This window comes from Eublepharis macularius, chromosome 2 (assembly GCF_028583425.1).
Source record: "Eublepharis macularius isolate TG4126 chromosome 2, MPM_Emac_v1.0, whole genome shotgun sequence".
NCBI classification, from domain to species: Eukaryota; Metazoa; Chordata; class Lepidosauria; order Squamata; family Eublepharidae; genus Eublepharis; species Eublepharis macularius.
Window position 1 is genome coordinate 72,522,758 of NC_072791.1, and position 21,084 is coordinate 72,543,841.

General features: G+C 45.6%; 1 protein-coding gene across 1 annotated transcript in view; it reads left to right on the forward strand.

The window, feature by feature from the left end:
- The window catches only part of LOC129323805 (deubiquitinase DESI2-like), an 80,908-nt gene that overhangs the window by 38,121 nt on the left and 21,703 nt on the right, over positions 1–21,084 (forward strand). The window lies entirely within an intron of this gene.

Below are 21,084 nucleotides of genomic sequence, written 5' to 3' on the forward strand. Positions count from 1 at the left end.
AGTCCTCGAAAGTCCGTACACAGTTTTAAGCCCCCATCCTTCTTTTTGACGAAAAGCACTGGCGCTGCGTGAGGGCTATTAGCCGGGCGAATGAATCCTCTTTGAAGATTCTGGTCTATAAACTTGCGGAGCTCCTCTCTTTCATTAGGGCTCATGGGATATAGACGGCCTTTGGGCAATGAGGCGCCCGGTAAAATCTCCACAGCACAGTCCGTCCTCCTGTGAGGAGGTAAGGTATTAGCTTCTTCTTCTGTGAAGGCTTGGGTGTACGCTCTGTATTGTTTAGGTATCTGGTTAATTTCTTCCTGGGTGAGGAGAGCAGGCTCAGTTATTGTAGGGTTATTACCCCAATTTTGATTCCAACGATGGTCTTTGCATGATTCGTGGGAGAAGGTGATGCTTCCCTCTGCCCAATTGATATATGGGTTATGATCGCATAACCACCGGCTTCCTAGGATCAAAGGGTACTTCGCTGTGGCACTAATGACGAATGACCTTACTTCCCAATGTTGTCCCATGCCTGTTATGATCGGAGTGGTTTCGGTAGTGACTGGATTCATATTAGTGCCATCCATTTGCTCGAAAATTACCGGTATTTCTAAATCTTTTACAGGGAGTACTAGTCCATTTACTAGCGCTGGTGCGATAATGTCTCTGGAGCAGCCCGAATCAATTAGGGCTTGTATGCGAATGTGCATTTTCTTGTCAGGATTCACCAACGTTACCGGTATGAAGAGTATGGACCCACGGGGTCGGTTCGACACCGGAACCGGCGGGGGTTTGATCTGCCGTTTGGGTCCTTTTACGACAGATCCATTTCGTTTCCCGAGGTAGGGCTATCTGGATTCTCTCCCCCCGTTAGGGCTGTTGGATCATGTTCCATAATTTCTTCCAATTCTAGTCCTCTTTCGGGGAGGTTCCTCCTTGATGCTCCCCTACCTCTTGGAGCAGTTCTTGGAGCTGGAGTGGGGCGCGATGGCGCCGGATAGGTTGCGGGGGCTGGATGTCTTAGTTGGAGCAGAGGTCTTTGCACAGGCCGATAAGGGCATTGCGCCGCAAAATGACCACTTTGGCCACATTGCAAACATAGTCCTTGTTGCCATCTAGCATCTCTTGCTCCACGAGTGGCATATCCAGCCCCCCGGGTCCCCCTGAGAGGGGCGGAGGAGCGTCTTTGGCCCGGAGGTTGTTGGTATTGTTCCACCAGGCGAACTTCTAGCAAATGATTCTCAACTTTGCAGGTCAATTGTATCCACCCTAACAGCGTAGGAGGGTTATCCTGCATGAGAGCTCGGTCCAACAATTTAGCATTTAAACCTTGTTTGTACAAAATAATCTTAGTGGACTCTTCGCACCTTGGGCATTTGGCAGCGAGTTGTCAGAATTTAGTGGCATAGTCTCTAGCCGACATGCTGCCTTGCCTAATAGCCTGTAATTCCGTTCGGGCCCTAGTTTCTTCTAGGGGGTCTTCATATTGGGCTCGGATCGCATCCACTAACCCTTGGAGCGTATCTAACTCAGGGGCCCCCACGTTATAAAGTCCCACATACCAGTCGGCAGCTTTACCTTGGAGACGTGGTCCCAGATGCTCTATTTGACTGGTCTCACTCCCGAAGAGATGTCCCCATCGATTGAAAAACTGTACTACTTGTACCAGGAAAAATCCCAATTTGGAAGGGTCTCCATCAAACGTAGCGTCCAGTTTGACCCATCCCATGGGAAGATCTTGTCTAGGGGCTGGCGCTGGCATTGGGTAGGCATCCAGCGGAGCGAGTTGTAAGGGAGGCTGTCGCGGCGTTGGCGGTAGCTGTGGCGGAGGATGCTGAGGGTAGGGTTGAGGTTGGTGCGGCCAAGGCGCTCCCGGGATCGGCTGGGGAATCCCCGGCGCCCTCGGAGTCAGCTGGGGAATCCCCGGCGCCCCCGGAATCGGCTGGGGGATAGGCTGGGGTCCTCTTGGTGCCGGATGCACTGGTGCTGGCCGAGAAGGTGTCGGACGCCCTCTCGGTAGGCCCCCAGGCACAGGTTGATGGGGAGTAGGAGCTGGCCGCAACGGCGGCGGGTGAGGAGAGATGGGTTAGAGAGGAACCGTTTCCTCCCGCGGCCCCGGTGTCGGAAGAGGCCTGTCCGCTCCTGGGATGACCGGGGGTGTGGTTCCTCCCGGAAGGTTTGGGGGCTGGCTCGCTTGAGTTGTGGGTGGTGGGACTATCGGGGAAGTTGGCTCTAGCGGTTGTCGCGGATGTCCCCCTCCTCCTCCAGTCCCACTACCAGCTGGAGTTATAGGGCGATCGGGACGAGGGTCTTCCGGACACGGTTCTCCAGCTCCCCCGTCGGCTCCGACGTCTCCTGGTATGATCGGTTGATCAGGACAGGGTTCGTCTGGACAAGGATCTTCTGGGCAGGGCCTTTCCCTGGTGACAGAGTCCTCGTCTCCCGTCTCTGGTGGTTGTTGCGGCCACAATTGATTTTGCAAGTTAGCCAAACTCTGGCTGATGTCAGGTAGACCAGCTGGCGGAACACGGCCTCTATCCCCCGCCACTAGCACTGATAGCAGGTGGACGGCATTGGCCAAACTTTCTTCCATATTTAGGAGTCTGTTCTCCAACAGCTGTACTCTATCTGTAGTTTCCTCCTCCCGTAGTTCAGTGGATCCCACTTCTCCCATCGTCTGTGAGGTCGGTATAGTTTCGGGCAGCGGTCCCGCGGTTAGCGTCTGCTGCCACGGTAAGGGTGTTTCTATCCCTTGTTCCTCTTGAGATCTCGCGGCTAAAACTCCTTTTGTCAGGCCAGTGATCGCTGATATTCCTGAATCAATGGCAATCGTCCGGCTCTGGAGCTGCACCCATTGGTGCTCACTTACATCTGACTGCCCCGACCACGGGGTGACTTCCGCATAATCCCAACTCAGGGCGCCACGGCGGGACGTCTCCCATTCCGTTTGTTCGGTCGTCCTGTTCCAGAACTGCCACGGTCGGCCAGCGGTTTGTTAGGGTATGGATTCCAAACTGCACCGACTATCCAGCTGTAGCTGCGTAAACATCGCGCTAGCTCTCCGGTATCTCGTTTCCCTTGGCCTTGCACCCCACTGCGTCGGGGTGGGCAAGTTGAAGAGTGGTGCGGCTGTGGCTCTAGGCCGAGTATCAGCGTTACTGGGAGCGAGGGTATAAATCGTTGTAACCGAGGAGCCGTCTCCTTGCGGTACCGGTTCTTGGGCTTCCAAACCTTGAGAGCCGGGAGAGGCATACGGGTCAAACAAAGGATCCCTGTCTGGGACAGCTTTGGAGTCCATTTGATCCGGCTTAGGCATTGGAAAGGTTGATTGGTAACAAAATGTCAGAACTGTGGCTAGATAATGTCTTTACTCCAGACTACCCTTTGCAATTAGACAACAGTCCATTGTTTCCAAAAGGCTTTTACTGGATAAAAAGTTCATTATAGTCCACTAGCCTGAATGCAATATTCAGGATGGTACATATGCATTGTTACCAATGACTAGCAAAGCATGAGGTACAAAGTAACAGATCACAGTAGGCCCAACCTCCCCCCGTAGTTCTCAAAACAATCCCTTTGAAGTCAGGAAAGCGAAAGTTCCCAAGGCCGGTTCTTGGTGGAACGTCAGTAGCCAAAACAATCCTCTTCTGTGAGATAGCTGCCTGGGAACCTTAGCACCTGTGGAGACAGAGCACTAAAACACTGAAAGGATTAAAAATGGAGTCGGTTAAGCGAAGCAGTTCAAAACAGTATTCAGAACCTGACACCCTTGAGGTGAAACTCACTGCATGACCTTGCACCAGTCATTTTCTCTGGGCCTATCCTACCTCTAGTGCAATTCCCTGGCATGTTTCTAAACCTTCATTTAGTTCCCATTCCAAGGAATTTTTTTTCATGCAATGAATGACAAATATCAGCTGCATCAACAGAGAGAACAATCTACAATCCTCTAATAAATGTTCAATATAACCCTTACATCTGAGATGTTTGTAATTGTCTATTGGCAGTAAGGTAATGTGTAAATGGAATATATTTTAATGTTATTGTTAATCATAAAGCATCTACAATTAGATAGTTTGCTGCTAGAAAATATGAACAGCCCTGTCTGATGGCCTAAGGAAGGATCTCCTAGCTTGGTGTTCATAGGCGCCATGGCACCTCCCCCCTCCACACGCACCTTTCCTGGTGCCCACCAAATGGTTTTAGAATGTGGGTGGGGGCAGGTGGGCCTTTTGCCCAGCTGGCCTTCTGATTAGCTGAGCAAATTTTTAAAGGTTGCTTCGACAACACAACACTGTGTGACTGAAGGTGCATGTAAGAAAATATTTTTAAACAATGTGGTTATTTTAAAAGGCATTCTGTTAAACAGGGCTTTTGCCTGAAATCTTGAAGAGTTACTATTAGAATGACCTCACTCCTTGACATTTTGTGATTGGCTCCACCTCTTGTGGCAGCCATTTTGTGGTTGTTTTTGCCTCCTGTGGTAGGCACTTTGTGGTTGCACCCACCACCTTGCATCAGAATTCTAATTGTGCCTGCAGGCTCAAAAAGGTTGGGGACCTCTGGTTTATGGTCTAAAGGAAATGTGGGGAAGAGAAGTTAGTGAAAAAATGGACATCTCACAAGGGCTACAAACCTGCATATATTTAGGCTGCTTGCAGCGTAATCCTATGTAGAGTCTGTATAGGATTGCATTGTCCAGTCCTATTGATTAAGCAATGTGGCTTAAGCAACTCGCCTGTGGTGCTGCAGCCTACAGTATCATTGCATAATCTTGTTTCTAATTTACAGGCAAGTAATTAGATACTGTAGCACTTTGCTAGTGGTATACAGATACAGGACTGATATGGCCCCAGAGCTCCCTGCGTTTTGAGTCCTTTTGTGTCTCTGGAAAAAAATGGAAGATTTTAGTCTGAGGAAGATGAAGGGACATTGGTATTTGTTTCAAGCTTCTCAGTAAAAACACAAATTCTGGTGCTCTAAGGGTAGAAACGGAGGAAATCAGGTCTCCTCACACTCACTGCCTTTCTACTTTAGAAACGACTGGTTTCTAAATGATCCAGATGATCCATTAATGCAGCATGAATTTGCTGTAGCCACGCCAAGCTGTCCGCACCATTTGTCCAGCCCAACCAGTATGGCTGGTCTTATGTTTCTCTTGCAATGTAATTCAAGACTTGGTTTTCACCAATTAAATTATAATTGACCCATTAGTTACTGCATGCAAAAAAGTGCTTGCTTGCATTTGTCTCTGTCCAGTGGAAAGAAATTCAAATTGTGCTTCAAGCTATGAATTTGTTTTACCAGTTCATTAGGATTAAATCCTGCCCCCCCCCCTTGCAGCCACACAGACAAACACACAGGCATCAAGGCCCAGTCTTTTCTTCTACCTTATTGCCACATGCCAGGTTATAAAGATCTCAGGTGTTTTGCAGTAGCACAAGGGATACGCAGCTGACCTTCCAATTGATGGTTCTATTTCTTTTGTTCCTTTCCTCCAGCTTTCTTTCTTAAGCAGTGCGATATGCCAATCTTTTCCCAGAAGAGAAAAGAAGGGTTCATGGCAGGGCTTTTTTTCTGGCAGGGCTTTTTTTCTGGGAAAAGAGGTGGTGGAACTCAGTGGGTTGCCCTCGGAGAAAATGGTCACATGGCTGGTGGCCCTGCCCCCTGATCTCCAGACAGAGGGGAGTTTAGATTGCCCTCCATGCCACGTGGTGTGGAGGGCAATCTAAACTCTCCTCTGTCTAGAGATCAGGGGGTGGGGCCACCAGCCATGTGACCATTTTCAAGAGGTTCCGGAACTCCGTTCCACTGTGTTCCAGCTGAAAAAAAGCCCTGGTTCATGGTATTTGTGTACATGGAACTGTGGGCAATGATGTTTACACTGTGTAAAATACTTTGTACTGGTGGAATAGGAAAGGCCCATGTTTTAAATTAATAATAAAATGATACTCTTTTCTTTCATCAGCAACATGTTCTTGAAATGACAGCCTCTTCATTAGTTCTTCATTACCTCCAGAGAAGGGTGTGCAGACTTGATTCTGTACAACAAAAGCTGTATTATTAAAAGTCTTAATTATTTCTTTACATAGCATATATAAAGACCTTCCAAACACTCCAAGTACATTAACTCAGTAATCCTGACATCAGCCCTTTTAAGAGAGGAATCAGGAGCAATCCGAATCCAAGCAGTTTGAGACTAGCACAGTCTAAACAAAGCAAGCAAGCCTGCTTAATCCACTGGGGAGCCAAACCAGAGTCAGCAGTTATAGAAGCCAGGGGGATTTTTTACAGTACAGCCCTGGCCAGCTGCTGCGGTGGTGTTGTAGTGCCCCAGACTCTACTTGTTTGCATTTCTGGAGGGTGCAAGGAGTGAGGTGACTTAGCTCTGCTGCCATAGTCCCCAGGATGAGATCCTGTGCATTATCTAAATCTGTAACTAGATAAAAATGGGTAAAAGCCACTAGCTAAGATGGCACCCCTTGCCACAGGGAGGCATTGAGATGGTAAGAGAGACAATCCTTGGTGAGATTTGGGGGAGTGGAATGTTCAGGCTAATATTTTCCTTTACCCTCCATTGTCTGTAATCTAGATTTCCCTCTCCCCTCTAAAGTCTTTACACCTTTTGTTTTGGGAATTTTTCTGCAGCAACCTCTTTATGACTTATCAAGAAAGGAATCCCTCCAGCCCTGCTACTCGTACAATTTGGCAAACCAGCCCCTAATACCTTGCTGTTAATGCAAGTTTTGGCCCATAAAATCTGCTCCTGGGGAAATGAGAAGCTACCATAAACCTCTGCAGCCCCCGAGGTTGAGGCAAGAGGACAATTTAAGAGGCATCTCTGGCCACCTCCTTGCAGTTTTGCTTCAGTGAAGCCCTACAGAGCACAGGCTTCATGTTTCCTCTTAGCGTTGGTACTTCGCCTTAATTCCCCCTGGATAAGGCTCCCTTGACAGAGGTTCCGTTCTATTCATATGAAAGCGGCAGTTCTAGGAACTAGCCCACGCACCTGTTCCTGGCCTTTGTTTCTGTCAGCCATCACCACATATGGCATAGAAAGTACTTAGCCACAACTTTTTTTCTTTTCATTAGCAGAGAGATTCCCCGGGGTAGAACTGCTGGCTTTGTGACAAGTGCAATGTGATTGCAGGGAAAGTGGTTTCCTGCCCCTCCCAACTTCACTTCATGCAAATGTAGCTTTCTAAATAGGCTTTTGACTTGCTTCCTATTCCTCACTTCAAGCAAGCCTGACTACTTATGAAAACTGAAGAGGAAAGCATAATCTTGGCATGCAGGATGCAAATGTGTAAACAGGCATTTGGAGTTGCACAAAGCTTTCCAGTGAGGGCATCTCAGTGTCATTTATTGTCTGTCTGGCACTTTTTTATCCTGCTTTCTCCATGGAATTCATGAAAGCATTCATGGTTTCACCCTCCTCCATTTTACTATTGTATCACCTCTGAAAGGCAGATTAGGCGGTGGGGGGAGAGAAAGTGACTGGCTTTATGAGCTTCAGGGGTCAGTGGGGGTTTGAACCTGTATCTCCTACATCCTAGTCTGACACTCTAGCCACCAGACTATGCTGGTGTTCTAGGGCTGCTCTTCTTATTTGAACTATTTGTGCTACAAAGGTTTGCAGTCTTTGTCTATGTATGTTTCGTTACCTGTTGTCCTAAGAGTCCAGTCCTACGGAAGTTTACCTGGAGGCAAATCCAATGAGTTCAGTAGGACTTAATCCCAAGTACATGTGCATTGAGTTGAAATCTGAGACAAGCAACATCATGTATTCAACACTGAATCCTCTTTATTTGTAAAAACAAGCCAGAAATATATCATATAAATTAAAATTTCAGAAACCCAGTAAGTGGACCAAGTGGCCTCATTTACTTTGTTCCACCCATCTTGAACCCCAGCAGCAAGCAGAAGCATTTATTGCCACAACCATGCCTGGCCAGGCCCCTCCTGGCACTGTGGATCTGAAACAAGGCCACAGAAATCCATCCATCCATGTACAGGGAGTGCACAGATCTTTTTTTCAAGCTCTCCTCTGCCATATGGTCTTGGACATGGTCTTGGGACTTGAAGTTCTTCCAGAGTTATAACTCATCTCCAAATGATAGAATAGTTCCCTTGGAGGAAATGGCACCTTCAGAGAGTAGGCTGTATGATATACAGTCAAGCTTAGGAGAAACAGCAGTCATAGAGTGATACTTCATCCCCACTGAACTCCCTCCTCTAGAGTCTGCCTTCCCCAGGACCCGCCCCCCCCCTCAAATCTCCAGGAATTGCCAAAGAAAGAATTGGCAACCCTAACAGGATAAGGAAACTAGGTCATGGAGTAGTATGATCAGCCCCGCGCTGGCAACCCTCATGGAAATGGGGTAGTGGTGGAGACCTGGCAAAAGTGTATCCTGCAAAGTTGCAACATAATTTCTGGCTATGAACCTGTAAGTGATTCACTGTGTCACACAACTGCCTAGAGTTTCCACAAAACTCTATGGTTTTCCCCCTAGAGACTGGGGAAATTCCTAGAACATTTCACAATGTGGTGATGACACTTCCGGTTACTCATCTAAAAGGAATGTTGTGGTATTGCATGACACCATTTTGGTTCCCCATTCCCTCACAGCACCCTATCAAGAGACAGACTGCGACAGATCCCCAGGGCAGGAGGATGCCTACCATAGTAGGTAACCTGGCTACCCTACAGGGGAGACCAAATGGGAAATGGAGACCTAATCCAAAAATGTAACACTATATGCAAGGAGCCTGACTCTATTTCTATATTTGTTATAATAAAATGTCAAGCAAACAATCAGTGATTATTTTGGGAGCATTTTAGGAAGAAAAGAAAAGTCAGTCTGCTGGGACTGCTCTCCAAGTGCTCAGAAAGAGGCCTCATTTGGAAAAATCAGTAGGAGAATGAGTGCCACTCTAGTATTGCTTCTGAACCAGTTTCTCCCTTTAGAGAACAATGAGGAAGCTTGGTATTGCAGGGTTGCTGTTCAGTTACTGTGAACTGGACCATACAGATGGTGAGAACTACAACCGGTGACAAAATAATATTAATGTTCCTTAGTGAGCACTAACTGTTGAGAGATGGTCCCCTGGTAGCTCTAATCCACCCCAGCTGAGTGCTTGAAGATAAGAAAAGCAGATTTCTGAGCACGGAGCAAAGGACAGGCGGCAATTGCTATGTTGGCATTGGAGTGCAGGATCTCTCTTATTGTGGATTGGAGGTAGGATAGTGGACCTCTTACCCTACTCATACATTTGTAAATAAATGTTACAAAACTCGATTGGCCTCTCTTCCAAGAAGAACCAACCCATATAGCCCTGCCCCTGGATCTTTTTACCTCTTGGAAAAGTAGTGATTACATACAACTCTATTGGGGGGAAATTAAACATAGAGCACTTGCAGTACAATCCTGTGCATGTTTACTCTAATGTAAGTCCTATTTTATTCAATGGGGCTTACTCCCAGGTGTGTCCTCTTAGGATTGCAGCCTCCTTGACAGTGGCAGATGACAAAGATCCTTGCTACTTAATAAAGGTCTGGGCCATCCCTTTGTACCCCTGAAGTTTTTTCTAGAGTGGACTTCAGTTCTTCATCACACATTATTAATAACATTATTTTAACCCCTGATGCCTCTTGGAAGAGAATCAGAGCTCTGTTTACCATATTAGGCTCTATTGTCAAGGGCGTGCTTGGCAAAGGACAAGAAAGGAATGTGTGCTAGGATTTTCACATGTGAAATTTCTTGTCCCAGTCTCTTATATTGTAAATGTGACAAAGAGCCAAACTAGATGAAAAGAATTACACGAGGTTGTGTGAGTGTCTAGAATCATGTCTGTTCCTATCTGCCCGTGTATATTTTACCCCTGGTGAACACGTGTCCTGTAGCCCTAGCCCGTGCATGTGTCACCTAATTGGTGTAGTCTTGGTTGTGAGTGTCCATCAGCGAGTCACCATTGCAGAGTGTTGATTTTGAGCGGCTTCCGCTTCCCTCTCCCCTCTTTTTGCCCTTAGACCTGGCTTACATTCAAATTGTTTTGCTTTCAATCTGGCAAGTTTTAAATTCTCTTGTTTTCTAGTTGACGCCGCTGCCTCCCTACTCCTTCTTCCTGCACCCTCCTTCCCTCTTAACTTCCTCCTCCTCCTCTTCATGCAGCATCTTCATTCGGGATAAAGAGGAGGTGGGAAGGAAGATCGTGGCAACACAATTAAGCATCTGAGCAAAACTTCAGAAATATGCCTGACACATGAACCTGAAAAGTACAGGGGGGGGGGGGTACTCATTCTCCTGTTGGGCTTGGCAATGCAGAGCAAATTGGGTAAAATTTTGGCCATTGTTTCCAACGGGAAATGCAATTTGGGGCTTTCCAGGGGTCTGGGGGGACATTTTAGGACTGAATTTTACCAAATCTGCTGGAAACCTACTTCTAGCTGTTCTCTAAAAACTCCTCAGGTTTCATGAAGGTGCCTCCAGCCACCTTCAATCTCCATTATTTCCTGTGGGGAAAACTAGGGGAGCTATCTAGGGGGATAGGGGTGGCATTTTGCAAGCAAAGTCCAACAAATTTGTAGGGGAGCTAGTCAAATCTGTCCCCTCAAGACTTCTCAAGTTTCAGGGAGATTCAACCCCAGGAAAGGCATGATCCATGGGTTTCCCCAGTTCCTGTCAGTGTTTCTTCACAATAGGGAAAAATGGGGTGGCTGAAGGTGCCTCCTTTGTGGGGGGCTCTAAAATAATCTTCCCAAGGTCCAAAATCCATCATATTTGCAGGGGAGGTAGTCATATCTGTCCCTTAAAGACCCCCCAAGTTTCAGGGACCTTGGACCTTGGGTGGCCATTATATGGCCCCCACAGAAGATGCCCTCAGCCACCCCATTTTTTCTATCGTGGACAGAAAATGACAGCAACTGGGAAAACCCTTAGTCTTTTGGTGCTACACCTCTGAAGATGCCAGCCACAGCTGCTGGCGAAATGTCAGGAACTACAATGCCAAGACCATGGCAATACAGCCCGGAAAACCCACAACAACCATCATTCTCCGGCCGTGAAAGCCTTCGACAATACACTTTAGATCATGCCTTTCTTGGGGTCCAGACTCCCTGAAACTTGGGTGTGGGGGGGTCTTTAGAGGACATTTAGAAGTAGGTCCTCTGAAAATGTTGTAATTTGCAAAATGCCACCCTCTGGATAGCCCCCATAGTTTTCCCCATAGGTAATAATGGAGATTGGATATGGTTGGGAACAAACAGGCAGGAAACAATTGCTTCTGGCAGACAGCAAGAAATGCTGCTGTGGCTCATGAAGTGGGGATCTCCCACCTCCCTTTGCATAGATGCCCCCTCTTCCTGGTGGGGCAAGATGCAAGATCCCAGCAAAGGCGTGGAACCCCCGTTTTTAGCCCCCCGCCTGGTAACCTGGCAGGTTTTCCCCCCTGATACATCCAATTGAGTAAACAAGTCTCCCTCTCAGAAAAGCTACAGAGGAAGGTTTGAGCATGAGTGAAGAAGAGCTACATCATGGGATACCATCTCTTGTCTGGGAGGAATGGGGAAGAAACACATGGCAGTCCGAGCACAGGATCAAGTGCAGATCGAGTGCAGTGTGGCTGCGGTGTGCAAGTGAACAGGAAAGCAACGGGTGTGTGTTCATGTGTCATACACAAGTAATTTGTCTCATGTAGTTTGGTTCAAAGAGAAGGCTCAATTTATTGTACTGTAGACTATCTGCATACATTTCAAGGTGGTGTAATACTATCTATTAAAAGAAGACAGTCTGATTACTATGCATCCCAAGTGTTCATACTTTCCCAGCACAAGTTTAATCTTGAAATGGTGAGAGGCTAATAGCTCCCCCCCCACCAAACAGCTTCTCAATGGCCCTAGTGGAAATGGAGGATGATCTCTGATTATGATGACATTTGACTGGAGGAGGAATGGGGGAGAGAGCTCAGTGTTAACTCTGCTAGTGCCTGTTACTGAATCACCTCCATGGTCACAAAAGCAGTTATTATCTATCACAGCTTCCTATGAATAAGATTATGGTAGATTCTAGCAGCAAGATTAGGCACCTAAAGAGTTCATTGGGTTTTCTCTGTATAGCCAAATTAATTTTAGTGGCACACATGCTTTGCAACGTGATCCACAATCTGAAATCTGGACACAGAACAGGAGTGAGAGCTTTATTTGCCTTCTGTCGGCAAATCCTCTCTTTCCTGAGGAACACTTCATAACAACACAGGTGACTGTCAGTTACGTTAGCTGGTAGTGACCTGGTGAGTGGATGGAGATGGGTGAAATGTTAAGAATGAGAGAACCAGAGGTGTACTCTTATGCTGGCTTTTAAGTTTTGTATCACCCAACAGGGGTCACAATCCTGTTTTCAAACGTACGCTTTACATATTTTGGCTATCATATTTCAGGAATCAGCCTACAAAATACAACTACAAAAGACATACACATAATTCATCATTTCAATGCATCTTTTAATTCAGCAGTATTTTTTATCTGTCTTGATCATGCACAATTTTAATAAATAAAATCATCTTAATCATCTTGTTTCATCATCATCCAATCATATAACCTAATAAGGGTACATTTTAGAACAGTGGCTGTATTTTTGGAAATGACTGTATAGTAATTCTATCAATAAAAAAAGATCACAGAGCTCTTGGGCACTTTAAACACTAAGCAATTGTGATATAAACATTTTGTATACTAACATTTATCAGCTGATGCATAAATTGTTGTCTATTGTTTCCAGGGCCTATCATGTATCTAATGAAGCATTTTTTAAAGTGTTTGATTTATTAGAAGGCATGCAATCAATCTCAACTTTTTAAATTTTCCATATGCATTTTTTCAAAGCAGTAGTGACTTTGAAGACCATGGAACGGTATATTTAAACTGTAAGTGTAGAAGAATATGCTACAAAGTAATTGTATGTCACAGAGGGAGGCCTTGGAGAGGCTTATTTATACACTGTACAAGTATTGACCTGTGGATTTTTTTTTGCGGTTTATGTATTTTGCTCCTACCTCCATTCCTTCTTACCTCCCACTACAGAAGAAAAGGACAAAGAAATTTATTTTTTCCTCCTTTTACCTTTCCTCTTTCTTCATCAGCAACCCACTCTCCTTTCCTGATCCACTTAATGACATTCATGTATGGTCTTCCATGCACATATGACTTGTTGGACCAGGAATTTAGGAGAGGGACATAAATCAGTTGTGCATCCACTTCCATGTGCAGATGCTGTTTGTCACATTACATTTTTCAATGAAATGCACAATTTGCATTTAAATCTGTATGTGCATCTAAGTCTAAATTCCTTTGGAATTAAGCAACACACTGCACATAACATTTACACATTTGAATGCATCTGCTATAGGATGTCTGAAGAAGGAAGCTCTGACTCTTGAAAGCTTATACTCTGAAAATCTTGTTGGTCTCTAAGGTGCCACTGGACTCAAATGCTGCTGTTCTGCTATAGGATTAACATTTTTATCATGCACCCCTCACAGTTTAATACCTGTGAGGGGCATTCCTATACAATAAGTAGTGTGGAGGAGCTGCAGCATAGTTTCCTCCCACGCCACAGCTGCTTTGTGGCTGCAGGAAAAGCAAGGACCGGTGTAGGAACTCGAACCCAACTTGTAGACAAATGCAGGGCTCATTTTGAGGGGGAATGCACAGGAACGCAGTTCCAGTAGTTTCCGAAAGAGGTCACAAGTCAGGTGGCCCCACCCACCTGACTCTCGGCAATTTTGGGCCCGTTTCTGCCTAGATCGGCCTCTGACGGGTGGTGGATCACTCTCCTGCTCAGCAGCGGCCCAATCCTGACCATTTTGGGCCCCTTTGGGGCCATTTTCAGCCTCTTTTTGCCATTTTGGGCCCAATTTTGGCCCTGAATGGCCAGGATTGGGTCCAAAACAGCCAGTATAGGTGATGTCAGGGGGTGTGGCATATGCAAATCAGTCATGCTAATGACACATTTCTGGTGGTGTCAAGGGGCGTGTCATATGCTAATGAGTTATGCTAATGAGTTCCTCCAGCTTTTTCTGCGAAATGACCCCTGGACAAATGTATCATGTGCTTTGGCCTTAAGATACAAATGTCGTAAAATAAAATTCAGTGCCACAAAACTGTGCGGAAAACATGTTTGGCAAATGAACGTAATTGTGTTAATTAGCCAATTGAGAGCTGATCTGCCTTACCCTTTCCACTCTTTTGACCTCACAATAACCCTCTGATCCTGACATTGAGGTAATGTGATTGGCCCCAAATCATCCACTGAACTTCATAGCAGAGTGGGGATTGGAACCCCAGTTCCCGCCAGTCCTCTAAACACTTTGCAATGCTAGCTGTTTATTTTATTCTTTTGTTTACAAGTTTTTGTCTAGACTCATGATTTCATATTGCTTACTCAACTCACCTCTTCAGGGCACCTGACTGACTGTGAACCAGTTCCATTGAGAAGTATCATGCTTGAGTGACATCAAAAGTTGATATAGAAACTCTGTCTGTTGCATCAGATCTTTGGTGATGCGTTCACACATGCAGTCTATCACATGATGTTGCAGACACCAAGTAATGAAAATGTATGTATGAACCAAACCTTAGAATCCATGATAAGATGAACTGAATCTGGATTTTCAGGATTTGTATTTCTGTATTTTTAAAAGAAAATTCTACCAGCCACATAGAGGAGGCAGACTGTTCTCACTATTGCATTGTGACTGCAGAGAAGATGGTCAGAGTGCAACAGTATTTCACAGTAGCTGGAGTCATCACATCTGCGCTTGGGGGGAGCTGGTGAAGAGCAACTGGGTTTCAAACTGAACCACAGTCTACAGCTCAGAAACTGGCATAGCTCCTTGACATGGAATGGTCAGAAAACAGTTTTTTAAAATAAAGATACTAGCTCGATACCCGTGCTTTGCTACAGTATTTAACTACTTTAAATCCAGTTATAATACTTATGGGTATGTAACATTTTTTGGTTTGCGTGTGTGGTTTTTTTTTTGAGTTGGCAACCCTAGTGAACTTTTAGGGCAAGACTGGGAGGTGAATTTTACTTCAGGACACATTCAATGACTCCCAATAGCAACTGGATACTGTTTAGAATGTGGGGGTGAGGACCAATCAGGCTGCAAATGCAAATGACCGCTGTGTTCCAACTGTCTGGGGGGGGGGGATGAGGTGTGGAATGTTGTGAGGCCTAGTCAGCTCACATATACAAATGACCTTGAAAGGCTGGCCCAATCAGGGAAGAGTGGCTGAGCTGGCAGTGGGCAGGGGCACAAGCAGGCAGCAGCCTGCCAGCCACACAGGGAAGCTACATCCTTTTGGGAAAACACATTTGACTCCTTTTTACCCCCTGAGGAGGAAAATGTCTTAAAATGTCTTCTTAGAGGATGTTTACATCATAAAAGAATGTTGTCCCCAAATTTCATGTTTCTGGGTCCAGGGGTTTGGGCTGGGCATTGGTGAGTCAGTCAGGACACTTGTCTTTATATATATAGATTAGAACCCCAACAGGTTAAGGTTGATTTTGTGAAGATTTGTCTTGAGCTTGCTTTTCCCCAAGCAATCTACCTTTATCTATAATAATCCTGCCTCATGCCTGGAAGCCCAGGATAAACTATAATATTGCGTTTGTGGTTTTTCTCCCTCTTTTGTTTGCTTCTTAAGAGACCAAGGTTGGGATAACAGTTTTCTTTTAAAGCTGGTTAGAAACATCCATTGCTTTTATAACATGTAGTTCCTCTTTCCTTCTTCGTAATCTCGTTTTTCACATCAGGATCGATACAGCCCAAGAAGTTAATGCAAAGGCTGTCCCACTTTCCCCGTCCCTCACTTCTGTGTCCCGTGCTGGCTCATAGAATCAATATAGCAATGGCTCAAATAATGATTTAGGCTGCCTTCAAAGAATGAATGGATTTCCCCATGCTTTGCATAATTTATACATCTTTGTGGCTACTTACGCAGCTTGGGATGTAGCTACGTGTAAACACCTCTGCTCATAAACCCAAGTCTGGGTCAAAAGCTCTTTCCTTCACTTCTCTGGTCAAATGCCGAACTTTGCTCCAGGAAATGAACGTGCATTCTACACCAGTAGTAGATCAATGAGTAAAATTGTTATTCAACTGTACCATTTCAGAAGAATGAATGCTTCCCCAGATTTTTTTTTAAAAAACTCAATATCGATAGGAAACTGTGTCCAGGTGAAAGGATAGTATATAGTCTTACAACATCTTTTGTTTTGTACTTTTATGCAAACATATGACCCTTTCAGGCCTGCAGTCTGAAGCAGTTCTTGCCTAGCAATGGTTGTTTCTGAGGTTGCCCGGTTACTTACTGGGTCAGTCGTGCTCACCAGCAACATCATTATGTTGCTAACAATGTGCCGACATCACTCCCTGTCTGCCCAGAGTGACTCAGCAATTTTCAGGGGATGGTCTGGTATCTGGGGAAATTCTATGGTTTAACTATAGAGGTTTGCTCAAATACCAAAGGATATTTGGCTTACTGCAGGGATATGCTGACGTCACTTCTGGGCACACAGGGAGTTATGTCAGTATATTGAGATACTGCTGATGTCCTCCCCGCATTTTCCACTATTTTTCCTGTTGGCCAGCTGAGCGGTGGTGGGAAGTGCCAGCTGGCGGTCGAAACTTGGTTGTATTCCATAATATTTGTTTATTTTATTTATTTAATTTATACCCCTGCCTTTCTCTTCAACGGGGACCCAAAGTGGGTACATCATTCTCCTCTCTTCCATTTTCTTTTCACAGCGCAACTCCTGCGAGGTAGCTTAGGCTGAGAGAGTATGACTGGCCCAAAGTCACCCAATGAGCTTCCAGGCAGAGAGTAGGCTAATTGTGTAGACCTGCATGTGGTTCCCTTTTGCTTGCAGGCCAGAGATAGGGAACTCAGATTCCTGCTCTTAGGTTCACACAGTTGAAGTGGGTGCGTTCAAAACTACATGCAGAGATGGAAGCAACTGGTTTCAGGACAAAACTCATACCATCTACCGTTCTAGCGAAAAAACAAAACTAACCAGCAGAAACTTCAGCCCATGAGATTAAACCAACATGTACAAATCTCAGAAAAACAGACAGACTGTTCCATCGTAATCTATACAATAAATAAACTGTTCCATTGTAATCTATACAATAAATAAATCTATACAATAAATAAAGAATATTTCTACAGCCTGTTTCTATGGCCATATGAGATTTAAATGACAAAGGGTGTCTCAAGTCACATCTCCTTCCACACTTTTAAGGAGCAAACTGCATGCTAACATGTAACAACCCCCCTAATGGCTGCTGAAAATGAAAAGCAGTCTTTAATTAATTGTATATTTATACAACCTTTCCTCATGAGTCAAGGTAGTTTCAAGTCAAGATTAAAAGTATCACAATTTAAAACCAACAAAATAAATCTCCAATGACCCCTCCTCATTTAGGGTCTACAGTTTCAAGTGGAGAAGGAAGGAATTGTTCTTGCAACGGTTTTCCACCAAAAAAATTGCTTCTTCTTAGCTTCTTTTCCTCTTTGTGAGTGATCCTTTTCTCCCACTGCTTCTCCACTCAGATGTGTGGACTCTTAGAATTGCTTTTCATTTATGCACAGTTGGGGAAATAGTGCCTCTCTCCCATGGAGTAGATAGGTGCATGTGCTCCCAAAGAAGACACAGCTTGTACATTTCTCTATGGACAGGAGAAATCCCCCTATTGTACAAGAGCCTCCAAAGTGTTGCATACTCGTACCGTGAATGTGGCTTTAATTACAAGCACAGGGAGTACATCCAGAAGCAATGTGACGATTCACAGGATGATTCATTTAGTTCAATAATGCTGCTTTGGAAGGCAAACTGTGTGGCAGCTGCCAGTAACACTCGAGTTAGCCTTGGCTCTAAGCCTGTTCAAGTGGAATGCAAATGGCAATATGAAGCATTTTGAACAAAATAATAGCAATCATCTTGAATCTTGAGCCTTGTATATGACAACAGCCCCTTGGACCAGAAAATTCCTGGAGGTAATTGGAATCCAAAACAAAATCAGTTGCATACTTCATGCTCTTATTTCATTGGTAGGTAAAATTAAAGCCTGGACTACAACATCCCCAGAACATTTTACTGAGTTCCAGTTCCACAGATGATCCAAAACTTTCAATATGGAAAATCTGTGATTTTAAAAGGCTTTTAAAGGTCTGGTGGAATTGCTTCTACATGCTCAGGCTTGCACCTTTTCATACTGTCTGAAAGAGGTAAACTGGGTACTCAAACAACAGTTATTCTCAGGGTGTGAGGATCCTCCCTCACTGGCACCCTCTCCTGATGGCCTGCCATCCTACCAGCTCTCCAGGCAGGTGTCCTCCGGCCTCAGATGGGCAGGGAAGGGGGTTGCACCACCTTGTTCCTTCTCCTGCCCTGGGAGTAGCAGCACGCTCCAGCTGTCTCTCCCTGCAAAATCCTCCTCAGCCTTCACAGGAACCTGAATTTAAAGGCCTCCCCTGGCCCCACCTCCCTGGCTCTGGCCCCAATTGTCACCCCATCTCCCTGACTGGCCCTGCTCCCAGCCTATCTGATAGGAGAGCTGGGTAGACTCTTGCAGTCTCCTGGCCCCACCCGCTCCATCCCCACCTGGAGTGTGGCATTTGGTCTGCCCTCTGCCTGGGTCGCTCCTTCTGCTTCTGAACCCTCCCCAGTGGCTCCCTTGGCATCTTGGGGCCTGCGCCTGCCTGACTTGTGCTGATGGCAACCTCCTGTGAGCCTGGATGAAGTGGAGCCATCTGGGCAACTGCAGGAGACAAGTGAGTCTGCTGAGTGGCTGCAGGCTATTCCCCAGAGATGTGCCTGGGCGTCGGCTGCAACTGGCCTAAGGGTGGGAGAGGCCTGGAGGCCTGTAGGGGCTCCTGCAACTGAGGTACCACCACAGGCTGCACTGCAGGGCCTGAAGAGGGTGTCTGCTGCTGCAGAGCTGGTGGTGGAGGTGGACAAAAGGCCGGCGTCGCCGGACACAGGGACAAACTGGATTGGCCATTTATTTTACTGGGAGAGATCCTGGTGAGCTGTTGCCCTAAGCTGTTGCTCTAAGCCATGGGAATGGTAAGGGGAAATACAGGTGCCACTGGTTTAGGGGGGAAAGCCAGGAGCTACTGTGCCTATACTCCTTATTGCCCAGGCTAGGGAAGAGGAGCAAGGGCACAGCAGCACTCAGCTTCACCTTATGACATATTCTCTTCAACAGCATCACCAGATCCAGGCCAATGAGGAGTATGGGCACAATAGTGCTCAGCTTTGCCCTATGCCAGCAGCACCCATATCCCCCCTTGCCATGCCCCAGCATTTGCATGACTTTCCTAGCTTCTGTACAGGCCAGTGGCTGCAATTTATCAAAAGAACTGAGTCACCATTCCACTTGAAAAACTGAGCAGAATAACCAAGGCTCTCAACACTGGCTGTGTGCAGACCATCATAACCTGTTATAATAATACAGTAAGCTTGTTCACAGGATCCCTCTGCATCCCCTTACAAGTTCTTTTACTTCCATTAAGACACCGGGGCAGAATGATCCCGAGTTCTGTCCACAAAAGAAAGAAATCATATGGTGGCTTAGGAATAAATATCTGGGGAATAACAATTCTTTGCTGCAGTGTATGTTAGAGAGATGGGGAGTTGAAAACAGGGCCCTCATACCCAATTGTAAAGAATAACATTTGGAGGGTAATAATGGTTCCAAGGGGGTGAATATCTTTAAATGTACAAAAAAGAACATGCATAAGGGCCCCCTCTTTGCTCCCCATTGGTGGTGTGTGGACTGCCCTGAAAATATTGTCTGCCAATGGAAGCTTGAGGGAATTAGGTAGCAGTAATTCTTCAGGACTAGCACTTGCCCACCCCCTCCCCAGTGTTACTTCTGTTACCTCAGAAAAACTTTCTTTTAATATTTCGTATGAATGCGAGAGAGAGAGAGAGAGAGAGAGAGAGAGAGACCGACCAATCATGTACCTCATCTGCTTTTGTCCTGCTTAGATTTGCTTTCTGATAAAGAGGCCTATGCAAAGTGGAAAGCCTGCCCTAATAAAGGTCCCATTGGGAATCTGAGATTAATGCCATTGTGAAAGAGGTGACAGATGGGATCAGGAACCTCAGAGGCTCCAATCATATGCCAGCCTTTTCTCTAAAATGTGAGCATTTATTTTCCAGCCAGAGACCCAAGGAGCATTAAGGGGCTTTCTGGCCAGAGAGCAGATTTGTGAAGCCAGGGGAAATGGCTGGTAAGGGTTTAGAATTAGGGGCTATTTGGGTTGAACCTGCATAATTTTCTCATCGCCTTTGGGATTCTTGTATTGAATAATAAGGCAACTCTGCTGTTTTACATGGAACTGTAGTGTTCATTCAAAATGCATCTCCAGATACTGAGAGAGCTAATAGGGCTGGCAGAATCATCAATAATGCAAGTAAAAAGGCAAGGGAAGTGGATTAAGAATATCCACTAGGAATACCTACTGGTGGTACTACTACATATCAGGACCACCCAGAGACCAGGTGGGGGTACAATCCAGATGGTGAAAGTTCCTATTGGAGACAATGAAGCAGAGGGGAGTGGGAGAAGGCAATTCAGAAGTTTAACAGAAAGAAACGAAATTTATGCACCGCTGAGCCATTCATTATGGTCAGGGATGTATGAATTCCTTTATCATCACCAAACAAATACAGGAATTGGCAGTGAAAGTGGAATTCAGTATCCTGAGAATCTTTTTAAAAATTAAGTGTTTAGGCTGCATACAAGTGTTTGGACAATGCCTGATGATATACCACAACACAGAGAAGGGACTGATGAGGATTCCCAGGGATCCAGGGATGGGTGGGGGAATCTGTGATTTACATGGCATCTTGCCATTCCATATGAACAACAAAAGTGCATACAATTGCTTACTAGCATACGCAACACTGAATCCATCCTTTCGTAATGCAGAATTTTGATTTTTAGTGTTCCACATACACAGCCCTGGATTACTGGTAGAGACAATGATGTAAACCCCCTTGGGTCATCCTTGGGGAGAAAGGT